Source organism: Perca fluviatilis, chromosome 19, assembly GCF_010015445.1.
Source record: "Perca fluviatilis chromosome 19, GENO_Pfluv_1.0, whole genome shotgun sequence".
Lineage (NCBI taxonomy): Eukaryota > Metazoa > Chordata > Actinopteri > Perciformes > Percidae > Perca > Perca fluviatilis.
Window position 1 is genome coordinate 31,402,445 of NC_053130.1, and position 17,913 is coordinate 31,420,357.

A 17,913-nucleotide genomic window follows, 5' to 3' on the forward strand; every position below is an offset into this window, starting at 1 on the left:
TACACATTCACACTTCAAGCACTCACCTACTCACACACTCAGGCAGACCTTTACTGTACTTTATCTGTGCTTTGTTTGCTAACTAGAGACATTTAGTGGTGAGAAAGGAAAATGCAGCGTTATGACTACCCTCAACTGCACTGCTATAACTCTGTGTACTGAGGTCAGTGTGTGTGTGTGTGTGTGTGTGTGTGTGTGTGTGTGTGTGTGTGTGTGTGTGTGTGTGTGTGTGTGTGTGTGTGTGTGTGTGTGTGTGTAAGAGAGAGAACGTGTAAAACATGCTGGTGATTGAGGAGGGGGAACACATAATGAAATAGCAACACATTGCTATAATGGGAGAAGTGTGTAAATACTTGTCTTAGCGCTGTCTCTCTCTCTCTCTCTCTCTCACACACACACACACACACACACACACACACACAAACACACACACACCAGCATCTTTGCATGTGTATTAAGTCATTATCATATTGTCTCTCAATCCAGAGAAAACCTGTTTGTATAGAGAATGGAGCTGAAGTCAAAGTTGTCCTCCCATCAACCCGATAATATTAATAGAAGAAGAAGAAGACATACTTTATTGATCCCCAGGGGGGAAATTGCATTTTTACACTCTGTTGATATTACATTTGACACGCAGGCCCGAAATACACACAAAGCGTTGAAATTAATCATTGCATCGATACATCACAATGCGGATCTGGACGATTCTGCATCGATGCAGTGACGGACCATAATCGATTTTAGCCTACTGATGTTACTTGTTGGTTTTCTCCTCGCTGCTATTTGTGTTTCTGCCTTTTGTCTGCTGTGTTCAGACTTCGCTAGATTCAGGAAGTGTCTTTTTCAAGAGCAGATACAATAAGAAGGGGATTTCATATGTCTGACTGCTTGAATTTGTTGATGCCATGTGTAGCAATATATAATAATATTGAGGAGGTGATATCGAATCGATTCGAAGACAGGATAATCTTAATCGAATTGAATCGTGAGACCATTCACACCCCTAACGTACACAAACAGGACCTATACATGCATTAATGGAGAGATGCTAGAGTGAGGGGGCTGCCCATTAAAGCACCCCGAGCAGTTGGGGCTTCAGTGCCTTGCTCAAGGGCACCCCAGATACCAGTCAATACAGGGACTTGAACCAATAACCCTCTGGTTCCCAAGCCAAGCCCCTACGGACTGAGCTACCGCTGCTCCCAAAAATGTGTGTGTGTGTGTGTGTGTGTGTGTGTGTGTCAGGAAAAAGTTTACTTGTCACTTGTATGTACATTTGTCTATTCTGTCCTTTGTATTTATTCGTCTTTATTTTGTAATAGTTGCTCTTGTATTCTATCCTATTTATTATTTTTTGTATATTCTGTATGTGTGCTGTGTGTCTGATATTTTGCTGCTGCAGCACGGACATTTCCCAATTTGGGATCAATAACGTCTTTCTAATCTAATCTAAAACTTATGTTTCATCTGGTCTGGTGACAGAGGCCCAACATCTGGAGGGAGCCAAAGTCAATTATTTACAATGGTGTAGAAATATGTAACTGTAGATATGCCCCATGTGCATGGATTTACTGTGTGTGTGTGTGTGTGTAGGAGAAAGTGTTTGTAGCCCATCATACATTGTGCTTGCTTGTAGGACTAGTGTTCCATGTATTATTGTACAAATACAATTCACTTGTGCAAAATGCACTTCTGTGTGTATGAGCTTTCTGTGCGTGTGCATGCGTGTACTGTATATGTTGGTGTGCTGACTTAGTGTGTGTGTGTGTGTGCCGGTGTGTGTGTATTTTACTGCGGGGGCTGATATAGTACCTCATTAGCTGATGTGGACACTAATCTCCTTTGTGGCAGTCTTTCATCCTTAACGCAGGATTTATAGACGCCCTCGGTTACAGCACCCGCTTCGCATGCTGCCGGTGCCATACGTCAAGCTGTCATTGGCTGAAGCTACTTCCTGGTCACCCCCCCACTCCCCTCCCCTCCCTTAGGCTACATGTGGTCTCACCTGTTAGGCGGCAGGTGTTCGGTGTGTTTAGCCCAATCTGTGGCGATGGCAGGAAGTCCTACATGACAGCGGGTCATGTTTGGTGTAGTCTGTAAGGTCTGGCTACTGGCAGTCACAGACTCTGCTTTCATGTCATAGGCAGGGGTGCAGTGCTATGTGTTTGAGTACCGGAGCATACCACTTTGCCATAGAGCTCACCAGTGTGTTTCCGGAAGTGAAAATCCCATTCATTTTCTCCACAAAGATTTGAATTATCAGCCATAATGTCTAAACCAGGGGTCTTCAATGTTTTTTTAAGTCAAGGATCCCTTAACTGAGAGGGAGACGGAGCAGGGACCCCCTGCTACATATATTGTACAAAATGAAGTTGCATATTAAAACTGGGCCTACAATAGTGTAGCCTTTATACATGCATTTTTAGTGCATAGAATAATACACTATTAAAATAATTGTTGGTATTATTTTATAAATCAAGTTTTACATAGGCTTACATGTGGCACAGTGAATCATAAACTGTATCTGTGGACCAGTGATTTCCTTACATATAGGCTACTAAGCCTATCATCAATGTGTTTTTTTTCCCAAATAGGCTGATTTATATATGCTAATAATATGTTGGATTCATAATTTTTTTATAGAAAGTTGCAAAGAAACTCCCTTCATTAATTTTGCCTGATAATGGTTTAGTACCAAAACGTTGCCTACTATTAAAGGGTCACTACCGTTTTTTTCAACCTGGACCCTATTTTCCTGTGTGTTTGTGTCTAAGTGACTGATGGGAACAACAATGTTTGACATTGGTCCAGTATTAAGCGAGATCGCTGCAGTCGGCAGTCAGCGAAATAAGCTACAATGTAAGTTAATAGAGCAATTGTCCAGCTTGTATTTACCCTCACAAAAGTGCTCATTTTGTCACTGACAAGCTCAGATTAATATTCTAAGTGTCTGACAACATTATGGAAAGGATCCCTTCAGAGATAGACCTTTAAATCCTCTTTGAGACCTTTCTGGTTAACCAGAAACAGCTCTGGTAGCACTAAACCCACCAGACTCCAATTAAAAAGTCAATACTTTTAGCGTGTATAGAGCTAACATATTTTCACATGTAAATCAGTAAACTGTGTTTATTTCAACCAAAACTAGAGTTGTGATGGTTGGAAAAATGGAAAGACAACCCAAAACGGCTTTTCATAGTTTTATTTTGTTTCTGTCAACTTTGAATGAAGTGTGTTTTACAATGCTAAAATTACTGTTTATTTACATGAAGTCTGGTGGGTCTAGCGAACGCAATTTGGCAGATGTTTTTATGTTTAAAAAAAGGATCTTACTCTTTAACAGAAAGGTGGACCACCTTAGAATGTTGTCAGACACTTAGAATATTAATCTGAGCCTGTCAGTGGCAAAAGGTGGTAAATACAAGCTGGACAATTGCCCTATTAACTTACATTGTAGCTGGTTTCGCCGCTGCCAACTGCAACGATCTTGCTTAATACTGGACCAATGTCAAACATTGTTGTTCCCATCAGTCACTTAGACACAAAATCATGGGAAAATAGGGTCCAGGTTGAAAAAAACAGTCGTTACCCTCAAAAAATTGTTTTTTTATAAGTTATTTATATATATATATATATATACAGTACAGGCCAAAAGTTTGGACACACCTTCTCATTCAATGCGTTTTCTTTATTTTCATGACTATTTACATTGTAGATTCTCACTGAAGGCATCAAAACTATGAATGAACACATATGGAATTATGTACTTAAGAAAAAAGTGAGAAATAACTGAAAACATGTCTTATATTTTAGATTCCTCAAAGTAGCCACCCTTTGCTTTTTTGATAGAGCTGCAAACCCTTGGTGTTCTCTCAATGAGCTTCATGAGGTAGTCACCTGAAATGGTTTTCACTTCACAGGTGTGCTTTGTCAGGGATAATTAGTGGAATTTTTTCCCTTATTAATAAAAAAGCAAAGGGTGGCTACTTTGAAGAATCTAAAATATAAGACATGTTTTCAGTTATTTCACACTTTTTTGTTAAGTACATAATTCCATATGTGTTCATTCATAGTTTTGATGCCTTCAGTGAGAATCTACAATGGAAATAGTCATGAAAATAAAAAGGAAACGCATTGAATGAGAAGGTGTGTCCGAACTTTTGGCCTGTACTGTATATATATATATATATATATATATATATATGTTTTTTTCTGTAACGAAAAACTTTTAAAAAACTTTGTAACTTAATTTGGTGGCCTCCCTGAAGTAACTCTGAGGTCCCCCTAGGGGCCTCGGACCCGCTGTTGAAGGTCTCTGGTCTAAACCATCCGAGGTAGACTGAACACGAGCTACGAGGTTGTGAAACCTTGTTGTATCTTATGAAGAAATACTACACTACCCACAATCCTAAGCGTAACAGCTATGATTGAAGGATACCACTGCGGTCTATGATAGTTACTGTACACAGTCTTGTGCCTTTACCTTTTTTTTGCCGTTTTCAAAATGTTTTTTTGTGCTGAATCAAATGTTCTATGGTCACAATTCATCTCGTAGATGGTTGCCGATTCATCACTAGAAATGCAACTGTAGCAAGCATCTCAATATCACTAACATTATCCACATTCATATTTAGCCAAAACAAATAATATATCCAGCTACAAAAAAGCCTAAAAGTCTGAAGTTAGAACAGAAGTACAAAGAGGCGTTGTTTTGGAGATGATACACCGTCTCTTCTCGTCGCATGGGTGTGAACTAGCAGGTTTAAGAACGCTGCAGACCGGCTCGTTGCAAGAAGTTGCAAGTTTCAACTCGTCTCGTCGCACATCTTCGGTCTGAACTTTGGGAAGGAGACAATAACCTTTAAACAAATTTTATTTTTTTAAATCCAGGCTAATTGTATTAAGAAACGGAGACCTTTGGTCTTATCGGTTAGGTAGGTGGAACGGTCCAAGCTAACTAATCCCTGCTCTTACTTTTCACCATTGTTGTTCTTCCTCCAATGTATTTTCTGTATTTACGACTTATACATCCATGATTATCAACCGCAGAGTAACGTCAGACAGACTCGCAGTTTCTGTTTTCTACCGCCTTTGTCGCCTTGTAGTCACATGTTACTTTCAGTAAAGGTTCTACCACGCCATCGGTCCAAAAAGACAAAATATCTCGTCTTGTTTTTCGCCATTGCTGCTCCTCCTCCAGTCTCTTCTGCAACTAAAAGCAACTAGGGGTAAAGTATAGGCACCGGTGAAGAGCTTGGGAATTGAACCTTTCATTGTGTCACATGGAGTTCACCCACTTCACTGTACAAATGGTCTATACTCTCTCCAGGAAACAAACACAAACTCCCAGGATTTCACCACTGGATTTTTTCACTGCTTCATTGTCTCTCTCACACACACAAACACACACACAAGCACCCAAACGCACCATTTACACATGAGCAATGACGCATGCATGCGGATATACACTCCAGCTCCTCGACAGACACAAATAGACACATACACAGATGGACAAACACACAGTCAGATGCAGCAAAGACGCAAAACAAACACACACAGGGGTTTGGTGTCCTAGTTTCCATCTGTGGAGAAGCTATTCTCTCTCTCTGGCTCTGTCCTTCACTCTCAAACTCTCTTTTTTTTTGGGGGGGGGGGAGGAATCTTACTGTGGTCATGTGATACATTGCTTGTGTGTGTGTGTGTGTGTGTGTGTGTGGATGACAACAGGCGTTTGTATCTGCATGTGTGCATCACTACTCATGTGCATATATTTGATTGTATGTACTATATGGTTTTGTGTGAGTACGTCCAAGCCGCCTATATGTTTGTCCATCCTTTGTGTGTGTGTGTGTGTGTGTGTGTGTGTGTGTGTGTGTGTGTGTGTGAGCTCCCTGCCAGGCTGCTCTCTGCCTGCCTACGGTTCCTCCTCTCCAGTGCTTGTTTCACCATCAGAGTGTGATCTAATACAGGGATTACTATGGGATTAAGTGAGTCTCTTATAATATAAGAGCTCACCACGCCATATCTCTGCAATGCTGGCCATTTGTTCCGTGGCATCAACACACTCTTACGTCTCACATACACATACCAACGGTGAAAGACAATAACTGCTTCAGCAGGGAATAAAATGTGCTTAGAAAAAAGTACACCAACAACAGGTTCATTCAAGTTAGCGGAGCACTATAGTCTATATCCACGACGTTCCACTTCTGGGATTGCTCCGTTGCCACTGGAAATTCCGCCGGATGACACTCTTTTCGGCTGAGTGTCCATTACCTTCCGCTTTCTTTGTGTTGGAATTTTAAACTCCGGTGGATTTTTATGGTTAACTGCTCCTCAGATCTCTGCAGGGTAAATCGAGACAGCAACTGTAGACTATCTGTCCGATCTGAGTTTTCTGTTGCACGACTAAAACAACTTTTGAACGTACACATGTCCAACCTAAACAAGTTCCTTCGCGAGGCTATTTTGCAGAGGCACGGTGGCTCTGTCTGGCTTGTCTGTCCATGACGATTGTGATCGGTTTAAAGAAATGCCAATAAACCAGAGCATGTTTTTCTCCCATCCCGGAATGCTGTGTGGACTAGCCAGTGCGGAGGAGGGTCTGACAAAGCGAGACTTGCGGAGCGCTAAACCAGAAGTAACCAGCGCCTGCTCTATTGGCCCGGTAGTGAGGAAGCCATGGATGTATCATAAGACCTGGATACAGTGTTCGAGGCATATATATATATATAGTATACAGTGCACATATAACAAAATAAAAACATATATTTCCACATAGGGTGAATTTTCCTAAAGTGGGACATTTTTTTTTTTTGCATTTCAGACTGTGACATATTGCGATGTGAAGCCAAAACATAAAATCAACATCCAATACCATTTTAAAAACCCCAGGATGTGCCAAATACACTAGTTAGTACACCTGTAGGACAGAGCAGTGTGTTTACAGAGCGGTATTATCAGACCTTAATGACAACACGACTCTTTTGCTTTTAGAGCTTGTTTAAAGGCTAGCCTGACCTAGCATACTGCAAAGTAAATCGATTTAACAGTTCCATACTACACAGGCAAGTAGACGCTACTAACTACGTTACTGCGTCCATCGCTAGCTAGTTAGTGGGCGGTTTCGAATACAGCGTGTTCTTTGGTGTCCTTGTTTATTATATTAGCCCATTTAAAGACAAAGACAAGAATACACGCAGTCATTTTCCTTCTTTTTAAAAAAAATATTAACTCGTTTTCCCTGTTTCGTTTGCCAGTTGAATTATCGGGTGATCACGGACCCTGCAGCTGGTCACGCAGGGGTTGAAAGCGCAGGTGGTTGCTGCTACAGTTTGTGTGGCCAACCGTAAGGTCTTCTGCCAACGAAAATGTCTTGGATTGTTCTGGATAATAAATTAATCGAAACCCCCACATGGGGCGAATGTTACGCCACCCATGACACCGGCGGGCGGTCTCCAGGTGACACATGGACGACAACGTTTAAGTCCGAGGTGGACGAGTAAGTGCGGCCACATTTTACAACTCTTTACCGTTAGCTTGCATAACGTTACCTTTTGCCAGAGAAGGCGCGAAGGGCAATTTAAAAAATAAAAACTAGCTAGCCTTAAGGTTACTTTACTGAACATTCAGGGCCAGTTTGGCCACTTGCATTGTCCAATGTGTTACATTTGACCTAGCTAGCTATAATATCTTTATTTCTTGTGAAACGTTACGTTAGAATATGCTAACGCTAGTTAGCAGTAATGTTAAGCTAGCTAGCTAGCTGTACCTTAACCGACGCCCCTGCTTGTTTTTGAACAGCGACAGCCTAACTATTATCCTCTGTCAGAATATACCGTAACAGGGTTATAATTAGTGAACGTTATGTATATAATAATGTGTAATTTACGCTCTCCACATGCATGTTAAAGGTTGTGTGACATACATAACGTTAGCAATTTTCCGGTTTCAACCAAATAAGTAACGATATGTCAGCTTTGTAAAGGCGTGTAGGAACCCTTTTACAGTCACTGGTAGGAACTTAAGCTAGCTAACATTACTCATTTTCATGTCAAGTCAAGCTAGAGCAGGGTTAACGTTACGGGCTCTGCATTCACTCCATGATATGCAAAGTAGAACGTTAGCTAGCTAAGTTAATACGTAAAATGTGCATAAGTAAGGGATAATCACCTCAAGGCACGGCAATAAACAGTTTGATATGCCCGGCTTGTGGAAGGTTACCGCCCTCGACGAAGCCGTCCACAAGCCGGGCATATCAAACTGTTTATTGCCCTGCCTCTCGGCGATTATCCCTTACATAGTATAGCCTACATTGTTTTTTAATGTATATGTAAGTATATTTTTAAATTCTTAAACCAAGTCTCCTCTTGGTTACGTATTGTCTAAATTGGCACTTGGCTTTACTTATTCCTCTTTTTTTTCCTTTTTAATTGAAATAATTGCAGATCTGGTGAGTGATGCAATTGTCTGAAACAGGCTCTATTTTTGTAGTATCACGTACAGAAAGCTCCTGTTTCACTTCCACTTCCAGTAACAGTTTGGTTTAATTTTGGCAAATGTAATTGTGTGTGTGTGTGTGTGTGTGTGTGTGTGTGTGTGTGTGTGTGTGTGTGTGTGTGTGTGGTTCCAGTTCAGAGGAGAAAGATCCTGTAGAGCCAAAGGATGACGGATGTCTTTCAGTTCCTTCGCCTCCCAATTCCTCGTTCCCATCCCCTGCAACATCTTGGTCACCACCTCACAACGCTTCGTGGACCAGGTCTGTCACTCAAAATCAGTGGAGAGCCATCGAAGCTGCTGCATCCCACCCGTACAAGACTAGAGGGCACCGTGGGTTCAGAGCACCCGTTTTCATGCACCACAGGTGTGGCTGTTGCTGCTGCAATTGTAGCCACAGGAGATACCGACCGTGGAGATACCGACCGTGGAGATACCGACCGTGGAGATACCGAGCATGGAGATTCAGAGCATGGAGACGCAGGCCAACTAGATGCACGCCGAGAGTAACATCATGGGAACACCTTCCTGTGACCATCCAACCTACCAAGTGGTACCAGGTTGTCGGGAGAATGCAGTGCAGCCAGTGCTATGCCCAGGGATGGCACTGTATGACATCTTGGATGTGCCAGACCTGCCAGGTGCCCCTGTGCCTGTTGCCATATAGGAACTGCTACGCCGAGTGGCACGGTCAGAAATGTTGAGCTCAGAGGGCGGAAGTTGCCTTTTGTGGGAGCGAAACGGCAGTGAAAGTTTACTCTCTAATGATGGGATAAGTTCTTGTGTTAGTGCAACTTTAGTTAGCCTGTAGGCTTTTCCTGTTTATCCGTTACTCTCAAATTTGTGGGCAACTTGCAAGCTGCTGAGTATTGTAATGCAGAATATTGATTTGGCGTTTACATGAGAGACACCACTTGTTTTTACTTTCTCTGAGAAAAGTTATTTTCTAAAGTTCCTGTGAAAATTTTTTTGGATGGTCAACAGTTGCACTCCTGTTAGTTGTATAATTCCCATTGTAACTATATATTTTAGGAAAACCTATTTCTATTGGATTTTTCTGGTTCTGTTTCTAAGTAAATTGCAGAAGTTATACATGGTTGTTTTTGTTTTATTTCTATAATAGACCACTTTACATTTGGGAGGCACACTATGGTAGCGAAAAGGGTAACTGAACATTAAAGTGCTCATATTATGCTCATTTTCAGGTTCATAATTGTATTTAGAGGTTGTACCACAATAGGTTTATGTGGTTTATTAAAAAAATATATATATATATTTTTGTCGTACTGCACATTGCTGCAGCTCCTCTTTTCACCCTGTGTGTTGAGCTCTCAGTTTTAGCTACAGAGTGAGACATCACACTTCTGTTCCATCTTTGTTGGGAGTCGCACATGTGCAGTACCTAGGTAAGGACTACTAGCCAGTCAGAAGCAGAGTACAAAGGCGTGCCCTGACAATACCTAGGTAAAGACTACTAGCCAGTCAGAAGCAGAGTATGAGGGCGTGCCACGCTAGCAGCTAGGTGAGCATTATAACGTGTGTTAAAAAGTGACGCACGTTTGTCTCTGAAGTAAAGGCTGGACTACAATAGAGCTGTTTGGAGCGGTTTGTGAACAGTGTTTTCTGTTTGGGGTGGAATTTGGGCTTTTTCACTTTTAAACAAAAAAAAAATAATATATATATATATAGATATATATATATATATATATATATATATATCTGCTTCTCCATGGTGCCCACACACAAAATAAAGGAAAGGGGAAAAAGCCAAAAAGCATAATATGAGCACTTTAATATCCTGAAGCCGACTTCAGGTGGTGTCTGGGTTAGGCTATTTTTAGATTCCAACTATCAACCCATTTTCTTAACTAATGACCCAGGGGGTTCTGCTTTCCATCCAGTGCTGTTGAATGTTCTGCAGTTATTTGTGCTGCATAACGTTTTGAGGTTATTTGTTCTGTTGCTTAGTCCAAACAAAGACATATTTCTATTGGCTTGACTGTGTAACTGCAGCAGCAGATGACAGAACATTCAGTCTAGTTTTGACAAGGTATACCGCAAAAAATATAACTTAACAAAAAATGTTCACTGTAAACTTCTTTTGCGTTAAGCAAAGTACCTGCCTGCAGCATGAGAAATAATCTATTTCCTGTTAAAATTCACTAGTAAAAGCTTTTTATTCTTTTAGTGTTGACCATGCGTTACTTTAGTTATTTACTGTCACAGTTCTAAATCTGACAGAAGAAGGCGCTGAGCATACAGCACGGACATTTATGTACTTGCCCACCAGTATTCAGATGCCTTATTCAAGTCTTAGAATTTTGCCAAACAGCTCAGAAAAATAACAAAATTACACTGATGCCATTAAATGAATTAATTAAATGTAGCTGTTAGGTGGCACTACATTAAATCACTGCTACAAAGTTTAGAGTTAGTACTAGCACTATATTTTAGTCAGTGATGTTTAGCAGTGTGCCCTGAATGGACATGGGACTTTTTGTCTGGTGTGAACAAAATACTTTTTGGTGCGCACGAGAAACCAATCTGAGTAGCAGTCCAAATGGCTGCCGAGGAGAAGGGATTCATCTTCCTAAAAACACAACGAAATGTAGCTGATAGTGTCATCGACAAACTTAAAGATGATAAGGCAACTGTTAACTGATTCCATGCTGTGAATGTGAAATAACCTAAGCCACGTAACATTAGCAGTACTTTGTCAGCATCATTATGCTAGCCTTAGATTGGTTTCCTGTGAGCACGAGATACTTTCGCGTGCACATCAAAAAGTTTGTCATGCGCACAAGAAAAAAAAAAAGAAGTCATGTCCCCTTTGAGCAGGAGTGTCCATTTCACTAATGAGAATCACATCAAGCACCAGACATGTAGAGTTTATTGACATGCTTTTATTTAATCCAAAAAGTAAAAGCTCTTTGGCTGTATTATTGCATGTCTCATATAGCCTTCTCACTTGCAGTTTGGTTGACATAAAGCCCTGAAAAAGTCGGCAAAAAAGTTCCTTAGCCATCATTGTATTTAGCAAATCAAGCAAGACAATCATTCTGAATACGTTTTTAAAATGTAATCATATGCAAACTCATTGCTTCTGGTGCAATTTCTGAGCGGCAAATTCTGTTCTGAGTGTTGCGTAATTGCAGTTTGATAACAATTTCCCGTCTTTTTGGTGTGGTGCTCAACTAAGCGGCAAAAATGTATTGCGAGCCTATGTGATATGCGGGTCTTGAGCTAGACACATGTGCCTTAGGGGCTCCGTAGCTATGCGTGTACCTGTACAAGTACCTCAACATTCTGAGTACCTTTTTAGTAGTAACATTTTCAGTTGAAACAATCTATTAGTTGATCAACAGACAATGACTCTGCAACAGTTTTGACTGTGAATAGCTGAGGCCATTTATCAAACAAACATGTCAAACAATTGATGGTTCCAGTTTTCTCAAATGCGAGGATTTGTTGCTGTTCTGTTTTACATAATTGTAAATGAAAGCTTTTAGGCTTTTGGACTGTTGGGAGAACATAACTAGTAATTTGCAGATTACAATTTGGGAACCTATGATGGGCATTTGTCTCCAATTTAAAAAAAATGAAGAAAAAAAAGTATAAACAATATGTATAAAAAAAAGAATTACTAGTTGCAGCCCTTGTTATGTTCCAGCAATGTTGTACAAAAATATCCCCTAAATGTTTTTAGGCCAGGGACCCCTCAGCTGATAAAGAGACGGAGCAGGGACCCCCTACTAAATATAATGCTGAGTATTAAACTGGGCCTAAAATAACGTGTAGGGCGGCCTGGAGCCTTCAGATATACCTTTTTTACGGTGCATAAAATACTAAGCTACTAAAATAATTGTTGACATATTCATATATTTATACCTCATGGTTTAATGTGAAAATGTGGAACAGTGAATCCTTAAACTTAACTGTATCTGTGGATAGCTACCTTACCTATAGGCTAGTAAGCATCAACAGTTGTTCTTTACTAGTTGGATTCATTAATGTATATTTTCAGCTATAGATCTAGGCTATATATATATATATATATATATATATTTTTTTTTTAAACTATCAAACAATAATTACATGCAGTAACTCTGTCCCGGACCCCCTGTTGAAGATCTTTGCCCTATAGGATGCATTCAATTTCCTATATGACTACATACTGTATATAGGGCTGTACAATATATCACTTTTTTAATCGTAATGGTGATATCAACAAACACATCATGAAAGACACTCAGAGATTTTTGTTAGTCGAAAGAAAATATCAGTAAAAAACTGCACTTTAGAATGTAACTAATTCTTTTTTTTTTGTGGTGCCTTTTTATATTCAATTCACTATTCAATTTGTTCAATCAAAGAATGTTGGAAATTATTTCATTTTGTTTTAAATCAAACAAGCAATTTGTTGGATTTTTTGCAGAATACTGAAAGGCAGAACGGAGTACATTTTGAAATCCGTTTATCGCAAGTAACATTGTTATCGGGATATTAAACGTGATTGCATATTTTCCTCATATCGTGCGGCCCTAATACTGTAGCTACCAGTCTCTGCCTGCCTGTAAATGTATGGACAAGTAGACTAGCACTGCAGGCTGGATCTGGCAGCTGTCCACCGCGGCGGTCTGGCTGCAGAAAAGCGCAGATTGGTGGATGTCTTCACCAAAGCTATCATGTCCCACAAGAGGCGGTATTTTGCTTTTGTGTGTGTGTGTGTGTGTGTGCGTGTGTGTGTGCGTGTGTGTGTGTGCGTGTGTGTGCGCGCACACTCGTTTTCCCTCTCTCCCTGGTGGTGCTGGGTTGTTTGGCAGGATAAATATAGCCGCGTTGGTGTAAAGCTGTTTTTCTCCTCGGCTTTTGTAGCTTTAATCAAAAGCAATCTGGAGGAGGGAGAAATGGAAAAAGGGAAAAGGGGGGATGAGAGAGAGAGCGAGAGAGAGAGAGAGGGGGGGGGGGAGAGCAGGATGATGGAGGGAGAGAGAAGAAGGGTAAGAGGAAGGGCGGCGGGTGTGCTGTGCGGCCGATGCCAAAGTGTTTTATTTAAGCTCTCTTTTAAAGAGTCGTTGGGGAGTGTTCAGGAGTAATGAGAGCCCTGGTGGCTGGAGGAGAGGGACTGACTCTAACCTCCATCCTCTCTCTCTATCTCTTCATCTCTCCGCCCAAACTCACTTCCTCCGTCCAACACAGGAGTATAGTATGGCTTTACGGTAGAGCTGGGCGATATGGAGAGAAAAAATCATATATCACGATATGTTTTAACGAATACGTCAATGTCAATATTGTAGGGTTGACTCTCAGTGCTTTCACAAAATATGTACACAATGAGATTTTAGATAAATAATCATCAATAATGTGGATAAGTGGGTAAAGTCAAATAATAAAACAGCTATAAAACATGTCAAATTCAGAAAGTGACACTTTACTGTAATGCAGCCTTTAAACCAGGAAAAGACAACACTTGACATGTTGCGATATCACAATATCCAAATATGTATTACGATATCTAGCCTCATATATCGATATAATTTCGAAATATTGCCCGGCCCTTATTTGACTGTTTGATAAATGTGGTAAGCAATTACATTTTTGCATAATAAAGGAATACTGCACTTTCTGTCTTCTGTCTCCTACATCAACAACACTCTAAGAAATAAATCTGTAAAATAACCGAAAAAGTTCTGGCAGCTCGTTACCCGGACTTTGCCCCCTAATTTAAAGCTGAAATGTTGTGTGCAGCTGCAGTTAAAATACAGAATATTTTACTGTTAGGCTTTGATTTAAAATTCTCTCGTACAAAACTGCTCAGTTAGTAAACTTCTGAAAACGTTGGGAAAAAAACCTTCAAAAGTTTTGAAAAAGAAACAAAGAAAAAGGTGTCTAAAATGCCAGATAAAGCGACAAACGTCCAAAAGAAGCAACAAAAACATTGGAAAAAGCTTCAATAAGTTTGACAAAAATGTCTTCTTCAATCTCCCAAAACCTCTGTGGCTGACAAAAGTGATCGGAGCACAAGTTATGCAAATCGAAATGTAAAAAAAACAAAATACATCTGTGAATCACATTCAATTTCTGTTCAAATATACAGACATACATCATGTTAATACACAGATATTATTTAGAGTGTATGACATATAACGTCAGCCCAGTAGTGCAGTGACCTTATACAGCTCATACAGCAGTTTTCCTCCTATCATATCACGATATCCAAAATTGAAGGCGATATCTAGCCTGAAATATGGATATAATATCGATGTATGATGTATGATTGCCCAGCCCTAATTCACGGCTGTATTCACACTATGCTCTGTCTTTCTGGATGAAACCTCGTATCTGTTCTAGGATTCAACCCACATCCCTCGTGGACACGGACTGAGAGCCAAAAGACGTCACATTTGTTTTTAATACGTTACGATAAGACAGAAGATATTTGGGGTGGCAGTAGCTCCGTACGTAGGGAGTTGGGTTGGAAACCGAAGGGAGGGTTGCTGGATCAAGCACCCGTACAGACCGAGTGTGTACGGAGTGTGGACTGGTAGCTGGAGAGGTGCCAGCTCATTATTTTCCACAATTTGCCACCGTTGCTAAACCGCAAAAAGGAATAGGCTGATGCCAAGGCTTATTTTTTTTTACCTATCCTATAATCAGTGCTGGAAGAAGTATTCAGATCCTTTAAAATCCTTAAAAATACTCTGTTACAAGGAAAAGTCCTGCATTGAAAATGCTTCTTAAGTAAAAGTAGGTAAGTATCATCAGGAAAATGTACTTAAAGTATTAAAAGTAAAAGTAGTCAATGCAAATGGAAACGATCCAAACAGTTGTGTGTTTAATGGTCTAATATATATATATTATATTTGCTTTATTTCAGACACGTAAAAAATGGTCCATATTACAAAGAAGAAAAACACACATAAAAAACAATACATTATCTCCTGGATAGGCTCATAAGCCAGTGAGTCCAAATACCAGAGGAGTATCGCACGGAGCTTAGTCCTTAGTTTGCCGAGCTCGAAAGCCTGCACATACACCCGTACATAAGATTACGTAGTACAGCAGGGCAATTTGGCAAACCCACATTTACAAACATTTGGCTTGCACTACTCCATCGTGGAACCCTCAGTAGCATCCGCAAGGCGTCATTATACGCTACCGTTAGTTTTTGCATACTACTCTTTTTGTGTGTGCAGTATACATGGTAGTGCAGTACGCCTTGAAGAGTCTGATTTTAACAGGTATTGAGCACATTCCAAACCTGCGGATCAGCATGTTAGCCTGTCCATAAAGCATGCCACGCTGTCTGTAAATGTCTCTGTCATCAGACAAATCTGCAAATAATCCCAAATAATCATTTCAGCTGGACCGTTATATTGTTGGCTAGTTTCATTTATAATAAAACATCATATTTTATAAACTACATGTGTTTTGTGTGCAAACATCTTCATTTGTAAAGTAACTAAAAGCTGCCAGGTGAATGTAGTGGAGTAAAAAGTACAATATTTCTCTCTGAAATGTAGCGGAAAAATGGATTAGTTGATTCATAATAACAAGCTTTATTTTAATTCTCATGTGTGCACATGGTAAAAACATATTGCACGTAACACAAATTTCCCTCAACCCCCCCCCCCCCTCCCCAGTAATACACCATTAAACTATTGCACAATCTCTACAGCCTCAAGCAGCATTGTTTAAAAAAAATGCATTTCAGTTGGTGCATGCAGTCTTAGTTTTTGAGATTGTTGCGGCCCAAAATGCCTGATTTTGCGGGAACTTTTGTAAAAAACAATTGATGAAAGTTGTGATGTCTTGTATTTTTGTTGCAATGAAGTTTTGAGAGACAGTGAAAGTTGCAAAAAAAAGTTGTGATTTTCTTTTTTGGTTTACTTCTTTAAAAATGAAAAGGAAACTTTTTTCGGGGAGAATAAAACTACTGCGGCTAGGCTGAGTTTTCCTAGGAACCTTACCAAAAAGGCCCAGGATGCTGCAAATGTTGGTATAATATGAAAATGGCTGGTGGATTTAAGACAAAAAATTATAATTTATTGAATGAATCAAATTCATATGTGTCAGTGGCTTGTTGATCTTTATATTATTAATTTCCTATCCTGGCCTGGGACTCACGTTCATACGGTTTGATAAAGTACTTATTGGACTTTAACTTATCATTGCACTTACAATAACGAGCGTAGCTCTCCTCAATTTAGGTCATTGTGTCGTCTCATCTCTGTTTTTTCCTGCATCCACCATGTGTGTTTGTGTGTGTGGGCGCATATGTCACGGGGGGGATCTGAGCAGCAGCCCCCGCCCGCTGCAGAGAGCCGACAGGATTGAAACAGCAGCAGCTTTCAGCGACTTTAGAGTGAGACAACGTTACAGCGGACTTTGAAGTTAAAATGTATACAGGTTGGCAGGACGGTCTGAAATGTTTAGCACGGTCTTTCGCTGTACGTTTTATTTGGTAAATAAAAACTCTGGTTATTGGTCAAATTTGCGGTGATTGGTCGAAAATTGCGAATCGCACCGAATTCACGGTGATTGCCGTGGTGGAAAGTAACTAAGTACATTTACTCAAGTACTTTGCTTAAGTACAAATTTGAGGTACTTGTACTTTACTTGAGTCTTTTCTTTTCATGCCACTTTGTACTTCTACTCTGCTTCATTTCAGAGAGAAATATTGTACTTTTTACTCCACTACATTCATCTGACAGCTTTAGTTACTTTACAAATTAGGATTTTTGCACCCAAAACACGTGTAGTTTATAAAATATGATGTGTTATTATAAATTGAACTACCCAACAAGATAACGGCCTCCAAGACTACATTCAAAAGTTGTTTTAGTTGTGCGACAGAAAACTCAGATTGGACAGATAGTCTAGCTAGCTGTCTGGATTTACCCTGCAGAGATCTGAGGAGAAGTTAACCCTAGTCCTCACAAATCCACCACAGTTTAGAACACCAACGCAACGAATGCGGAAGGTAACGGACATCCGGCCGAAAAGAGTAAAATCCGGCAGAATTTCCGGCGGCAATGGAGCAGTCCTGGAAGTGGAACGTCGTGGAGATAGACTTACTGTATGTGCACATGCTGAAATGGAACACATCTTTTCTTTCTAAAGAAATACGAGCATCAATTCTAATTTGAGAATTGGGATGCAGTGTAAATGAAGCCGATCAAGAATAGCTGCTGTGGTGTGTGAACACAGCCAATGTATTGGCGGTGTGCATATTTGTGATGGGACAAATAGAAAGAAAGAAGAAGACAGGAGATATTATTCTGGCAAGTTGAATATCCTTTTATTATCCAGTTGGCTTTGTGTGCTTCATTTGGATGGCCCGAAGCCGCCCACAGTGGAAGCCAAGCTGCTTCCTGGTATAACTGCCATGATGTTGATCTTAAAATAAAAAGC

At 40.2% G+C, this 17,913-nt stretch overlaps 1 protein-coding gene and 1 long non-coding RNA gene across 3 annotated transcripts in view; both read left to right on the plus strand.

Annotated features, from left to right (window-relative positions):
• Positions 1-17,913, plus strand: part of LOC120547952 (regulating synaptic membrane exocytosis protein 1-like) — a 150,262-nt gene that overhangs the window by 59,486 nt on the left and 72,863 nt on the right. The gene's annotated exons all lie outside the window — the stretch shown is intronic.
• LOC120547953 lies at positions 7,079-9,591 on the plus strand. Its single transcript, XR_005637122.1, has 2 exons — positions 7,079-7,504; positions 8,636-9,591. It is a non-coding gene; the product is annotated as an uncharacterized LOC120547953 (long non-coding RNA).